Raw genomic sequence first — 7281 nt, 5'->3', positions numbered from 1 at the left:
AATCCATAATGAGTAAGTCAATTTAGAGAAGAGTCAATTAACACATAATTAAATTAAAGCAACATTTAAAAAAAAAATCTTTACCCCCGTCAATCCATTGAACGCATTTTCATCCAAGTCCTTGGTATTGTGTAAAATGCTTTCATGCTCCAACAGGTACCCAAGTTTTACCACGTGAAGGTTGGAGGAGCCAAGTTGGTGTTGTGATGTGTTTGGTGTCTCGAACTGCGTATTTTTTCAGACAAAACACGTGTGTGATTTTAATGGAATGACGTGCTTAACTTGCTTTTCATGCTTTCGTTTCACGTCTGACTTGATTTTCAAATTTGGGTGAGGAGTTTGTCTTTATTTATTTTGGTTACTCTAAGGCCATACTTTCTGTTCTTTCGAGTTTGTGTCCTTCATTTTTTGATTTGTATGCTCTGTTTTTGCTGATTTCTCCCTTTGAGTTTGGCTAGTTTGCTTTCTTATTTTCTGTGTTTTGTGTCTTTCTCTACTTTGATTTTGCGTTTTTCTTCTCAAGGGTTTTCTTTTCATTTTTGACTACTATCTATCTTTTCCCAGTTTTGTTTTGTCCCCTTTTTTTTTTCTTTTCGGCTTTCATTGTTGTTTCTTAACTCCATTAAATATATAAAAAAAATTTTGATTACTCCCATTTCATATAGGGTATTTTTAAAAAATAATTTTTCCTTCATTCCATTATTTATTTGTATAGTTGTGCTTTTGTGTTATAGTGATAGCCATATCTCTTAGTTGTGGTGGATGAATGAGCCATTTGATGTTTTTTTTTTTTTTTTTTTTTTTCATCTTTAATCTGTTGAGAATAAACTCTTATGATTTTTCATTGGTTGTTTATTGATGCGATCATGAACGTAAGAACGTTAAATATGAATTACTGAACAGTTTAAATAGATGTTAATTATTTATTTTATTTATACTTATTATAAGTAATTCCATTTGGATCAATCCCTCGAAGATCTATCTTTCTTATGGAGATATTGATTTGACAACTTTTGTGGCTTAAACTTTGAGGAGGCTCTAGTCAACGATGTATATTCTGTCCTTCAAAGAGAGGATCATAACAGAGCTGCAGAGTTTGTAGTGAAGGATGTCCAATTAATTCAGGCAAAGGTTTTTAACTTCAACTTATGTGTTTCTATACATCTTTGCGCAGTCAAATTATTTATTTGCTGCTTGCCTAAGTGACAAACCTATTTACATTTGTTTTAGTCATTTCTTATTTTTTTTTTTGTTGACATTTACATTTATCAGCATTTTTAATTTGATGTTCCAAATGATTTCTTGGTGATGGGCAAAGACTGGCGAAGCATTAAAGGAAATAGTTTAGTGCGAAGTAAGAGCACCCAAAAAGAAGTCCAAGTAAAGGTGATTAAAATATTTCTCTTTAATCTTTATCCCACTCCTCTTAATTAGAAGTTTCTATTAACTACCAAGTTACACGTCCGAAGACAAGGATTGTCACAATCTATGGTAATATTTTTATGATCACATGTTTCTGATTTCATTGTTTTTATTTATCATCAAGTTTTGATTTTTTGTCTTTGTAACAATTGTTTTTTCTCTGTTTCTTTCCTTTCTATTATTTTTGCTTGCCTTATCTTATTGTAATTTTCAATTTGTTTTGGTTCCTTATTTGTTACTCATTCATAATCATTTAGTTATTTTATGACCTTTTATTTGCGTTCATTGAAGTTTTATATTATAATCCATGGATTATTGATTGTAAAAAAAGATTTATACAACATCTTAATTTAATGAATATCATGTGCAAACCTCTCTTTAGTTTCTCCTTCTTTCTGCCATTAATATTTTTTTTCTTCTTTCACATGCTCAGGTCAAAGCAGCTAGCATAAAAGAATCACAAACTATTTATCGGTGTGCTGCTATCCTTATTAGTCTATTTAATATGACAACTATGTAATTATTTCTATAAATAGTTTGTAAGAAATTTATTCATAAGAGCACATGAAAGTTACAAAATTGAATCTGATATGGAGTTGCTTGGTATTTTTTAATTAATTTCTTTTCTGCCTCCTTATGTTTGTTTCTTATCTCTGTATTTGAGCACAAAAAATTTGTTATTTTTTTTCAGTTTATTTTTTTGTATGTATCTTATTTAGATATTTATTTAATTTTGTTCGAATTTGTTGGTTTTTTTATGAAAAATAGGTTACTTTATTCTTAATTAAGTTAATATATAACAGTAATATTGGGAATATATTGGTCAAATCAGTATACTCTACTACTCTATTAAATTTAATAGAAACTACTTAAGTTACGAAATTACTTTAATGGCTTTTATAGTAACGACACAATATAATTCTGATTCATAACAATTTATATTTTATCTTAATTTTTTTCATAAGCATTAACTTTTTGTGAGTTAGTTGAAAATTAATACATAAAATTGTGAACAACCATGTAACAATTATTCACTTTGTGGTTACCTTTACAATAATTTTTGTGTATAGATATTTTTACAAACACATAATTTAAGACAAACAATTCTAACTCAAAAGTTTTCTATCCAACGAAATAAATATTCTTTCATTTTGCCGCAACGCAAAGTAGGGGTTCAATTCTAGTGAGTAGTAATAATTTGGTTATTGGACTATTTAGGGTACTGTAGTACTTCTGTTTGTTTCTGCCATGAATAAAGGCAAAACCAAGTTAAAGAACCAGTAAGGCTACGTGTTCCAATACTTTGATCACAACTATTCCTCTCCCTTTGGCAACAATTTAAAATTTATTAAACAAATTCACATGTCCTTAGGTGCGTGCCGAAATATTCATCAATCCCTTCATTCATTGCTCTCTTAATTTTACTGCATCTTTCCATGGTTTTACTTGCTTCTTCTTTCCTTACTCTCTCTTTCAAATGAAGCATTTCCTTACTTAATTTCAGCCTTTTGGTATTCACAGATTTCGTTATTATCAAATAAATCAATCAAAGCTTATTTAATTATTGGTCTTTCTCAATTTTGTGCTTCAAAATACTTCAACAAAACAAAATTATATTTGTAATTTATTTTGTTTTATCAAAATTTCTTTAAATATCTTTCTTTTTTTTTATCGTTACTTGGCTGATTAATTCTTCTTCATGGAAAATAAAGGAAATGGGCACTAAACAAGCTAGTGGTGGTGGGTTCATGTTGGTTCAAATTTTGATTTAATAGTATGTCCTCTTTTCTTTGGCCAAATTATTATTTTATATATAGCATATTTATTTAATTATTATAACAATTTATTGATTTCAATAAACATACTCTAATCAATCATAAGACAATTTTTTAATTTGTTAACTAAAAACTTTTAAAGTTAGTGCGTAGAAAATTTTTCATTTACTTGCAATTCTCTTTTTTTGCTATAGTGGTCCTATTGTTATTTATAGTAAAATAACTTGTTCATTCCTTTTGGTATAAGTACAGGCAATCAATAGTTTCCTAAAGAAATTGTTATACAATAGATCTACGGATATCCGACTTGATAACATAAGGTTTGAGTACCCTATATTTGATTATGTAGCAAGTTTGGATAAAGTTTTAATATCTAACTCGAATTTGGATACATTCTGGGTATCATCCATAGGATAACTTAAACCTTATTATATTTTTTTACGTTGTTATCTCTCCTAAACAGTGCCGTTTGCCCCTTACTTCCCCAAACCCTAGTTATTTTTATTTTCTAATAAAATTTTTTTAAAAATTATTCATATGATAAATAAATTTAATTACTTGAAAAATGTGAGTAACCCTACAAGTATAAAAATATAGCAATAAAAAAAAAGAGAATGAAAAAATTAAAGTGATGAGTTTGCTTAGTTTTATGAAAAAATAGATTATTATTTTGTATATTGATAGTAAATTCTTTTAATTCCACAAGTGAGATTAAAATTTTTATATGTTTATTTAAGAATTAAACAATTCATTATTTTCTTTTTAAATGTACCTAAATGAATACATGTCAACCCTTTAAACTTACTTATAACGTTAAAAAAAATACTGCCAATGCATTGAATGTAGAAAAATATCCATATGTAATATTTCTGCCAATGAAAATATTGGCCTATTTATGTAATAGTTGTAGAGAAATGTAAATATTGTATTACTACTTTTCATTAAAAAATGAAAAGCATTCATGCATGAAATGCTTAGATGAGACAGGTATCTTAGGCTCAATGACTTCCTTATTAATTTTAATTTCTTTTATATTCAAAAATTATTTTTCATGATCTTTTTGTATTTTGTATATTAAAAACCATGAAACCTCAATTTATGTAAAAAAATAAAAAATTTAATATAAATACATCAAAATAATTTTTTTTTATATTTTGTGAAAGTTAAATGGAGATAGATAAAAATGAGACAAATGAAGAAAAATTTTAAAGAATAATATGACTTTATTTGATTTCAACTATTTTAAAGGGAGCTATGAATGAACAAACAGTTGAAATACATAGGAAGAAACCCAAGGCCTATCTTGGCAACTTTTTAGGGGAAGGAAAAAATACAAATGGGAGAAAGAGAACTGGAAATCCAGCTGCTTGCAGAGGTGATAGATAACCATTCACTTCTTCTGGATGCCACTGACAATCAACAGGTGATAAATTTGACAGGGCAACATGCTTCAAAGACTTCACCAAGTCTCCTTAAAGCCACAGAATCTTAGTCCAAAAACAAGATGCCATCAGCCCAAGCTCTAACCCAATGCAGAGAACAAAGCTTACAAAGAAAAATAATCTCATCAGCCCACCACTTTTTCTCATTAAAGCCAGACTCATATCTTACTAGCCATGGAGAGGCAGCAGAATATATGGACAGCAAACCACCAGAGCAATCCAGAAAAGTCTCACAAGCATTGCAAGAGGAATTTGATGCAAAAGGGATGAGACCAAAATAGCATCATGGGAGGAAGTAACTTGCACCGGAACTGCAAGAACATTTGACATAAATATAGAACATGATTGCCATCCTCCTCAATCTCTTGACACTAGGGTCCTTAACAGTGTTCAGCTGAAAGAGGCACGCCCTGTCTCTGGGGGTAAATGAACCTGCCAGCCATCATCAAAACAGTGTTGTGGTTACAGTTTAGACCAGACTCTTCTAGGACTTATGATGCAAAGAAATCAATTACGTATATTTACATTACATAGGAAAATAAGAGAGACCTGAGTAACCTATGAAAAAAAGGAAAAGTAGCAGCAGCAGTGGTTGCAGTGGCAGCAAAGAACACGCAAATGATCCCTACAAACCCAAAGCAGAATTCAATCTACATCCCAAGAAATGTTATATATTGAAATTAAAATTAAAATTTAATTAACAGGTACATATAGAAAGGGAACTGAAGTGAGGTGCTGCCTACCTTCTCAATTGAGAGACCTCAAGTTCTGCAAATATCTCGAGGTGATTTTACTTTTCGCACGCATTTCCCTTTCTCAGGAGCTATAAAAAAAAAAGTAAAAATCAAATCTCTTTCAGATATTTGATGGTAATAATTATTGAACTTACACTTGAAGAATTGAAAAGCTGAATAAGTGACTGACCTGAGCAGAGGTGATCGGGTTGAAAAGAAGACAGTCACAAGGAGAAGACCCCAACGCACCGTTTCAACAAAAATGGGGTAGAAAGGAAGAAGAGAAGACCTGTAGGCAACGTTTCAATAAAAGGAGAAGAAATCAAAGCTGCACCGTTTTATTTCAAAAATTAGTTAATGTACTGATTAGTTAGTTATGCTTTAATGACTTGTTTTTCCTTTTTAGCTTTATACTGAATCTTTGTATATAAACCTTGTAAAGGCTTTTCCCTACTTTTGTGAAATGAGAATATCCCTATTCTCTGATTCTGTGCGGCTTTCCTGCCCTTTCTGACAATAATAATAAATATTTCTAAAACTTTACTTTTCTAAGAATCCCCTATTAAGCTATCTCATTATTCATTGTATACGGTTAGACACTGTTTTATAAAATATTTTCTAAGAATCCAGAGGTCCAAATTCCAAATTCAAACACAAAAATTGGGAACTGTCTTGCAAAAGGAAATCTCAAGCTCAAACAACAAAAAAATGGAATCAGAAACACAAGCATCATTCAAACAGAGAGAGGCACTTACAGCCTAGAGGGGGTGCAATGAGATTGACAACCATGGCATTGAAATCAGAGATAAGAGCATCAGCAACAATATTGACACTGTGGCAAGCATGCAAAGCTTCTTGTTGACAGAATCCCCTGTCACATTATCTTTCATCTCCTCAATAGGTTTATTATTATAAAAGCCTCCATCAGCTCAGTCCCATTCAAAAACAGCCAAAAAAACCTCGAAGCACAGAAGGAATTAAAAGAAAAAAGCTGTTCTGTGAAACTAAATGCACGAACTGTTTGAAGAAGTTTGCCTTTCAATTTAACACTTTGGAAGCGGAAGCAGTGTTAAAAAAAAGACATAACACACATGAGGAATTCCAAATCGTAGTGAATATCTAATAAAGGACAAGGCTATGACATCATGTTGGCATTTATAAGCATATCTAATAAAGGAAAAAGGTGTTTTCATTTGCAGAAGTTCTGAGCTTGGCCACAGTCAAGTGAAAGAGAAGTTAGATTGCTATTAGCTAGAAAAGAAGATTTAAGGCCTGCTCATGCTGCGATGCGTGGTAGCTTATGGCTTAACATCCATCAGAGGATAGCCATCAAAATTTTCAGTTTATTTCTTGTATTGAACTTTGTTAGATCTCTTTATTTGCCAAATAAGATGATAATGGAGATAGGAGGAAGAGTAGGAAAAAGAGATTAACATTTAGCTTGAATCCATTATATATCTCTAATCTCAACTCAAAATGCACAAGAAAATTAACCCTTCCAAATTTCCAATACCATAGGATGCAAACTTTATATAGCATAATCATGAAAAGAAAGAAGAAAACTGAACGCTCAACTAGTTTATGACACATTACAAAGTCTATCTACGAAATTTATTAGGGGATGGGTGTGAATCTATTAGTCGTGATACTATTGATGAATTCAAACAAGTTCTTTGCAGAGAGCAATGCTAAATGGAGCAAATTTTCTAGTCAGTTGTTTCTTACTCAACTGATTTGTAGTGTTAGAAAAGTAAAATCTTGACTATCAATGACATTGATCGATCTTCCGCTGGTGACATGGTGCAATGATATATGTTAGCATGATGCTGCCACTATTGACACTTTTTGCCTCATTTGGAGGCATTCAAGATTCACTGGGATTGGCATAGAGAGATTAGTTGTCACGAC

General features: G+C 31.0%; 2 long non-coding RNA genes across 2 annotated transcripts; one reads left to right on the top strand and one right to left on the bottom strand.

Moving 5' to 3' along the window:
• The first annotated feature begins 378 nt into the window (after positions 1 to 378).
• Positions 379 to 2036, top strand: LOC18594449 (uncharacterized). The gene is made up of 3 exons (XR_001928816.2): positions 379 to 1131; positions 1273 to 1386; positions 1856 to 2036. It is a non-coding gene; the product is annotated as an uncharacterized LOC18594449 (long non-coding RNA).
• A 2413-nt stretch (positions 2037 to 4449) lies between these two features.
• On the bottom strand, positions 4450 to 5662 carry LOC18594448 (uncharacterized). The gene is made up of 4 exons (XR_001928828.2): positions 5564 to 5662; positions 5383 to 5462; positions 5189 to 5264; positions 4450 to 5071 (listed from the first exon to the last, which is right to left on the bottom strand). It is a non-coding gene; the product is annotated as an uncharacterized LOC18594448 (long non-coding RNA).
• Positions 5663 to 7281: the final 1619 nt, after the last annotated feature.

The sequence above is a fragment of the Theobroma cacao genome, chromosome 7, assembly GCF_053813885.1.
Source record: "Theobroma cacao isolate CCN51 chromosome 7, ASM5381388v1, whole genome shotgun sequence".
Lineage (NCBI taxonomy): Eukaryota > Viridiplantae > Streptophyta > Magnoliopsida > Malvales > Malvaceae > Theobroma > Theobroma cacao.
The sequence above is the reverse complement of the archived record's forward strand: the minus strand, read 5'-3'. Positions and strand labels throughout refer to the sequence as shown.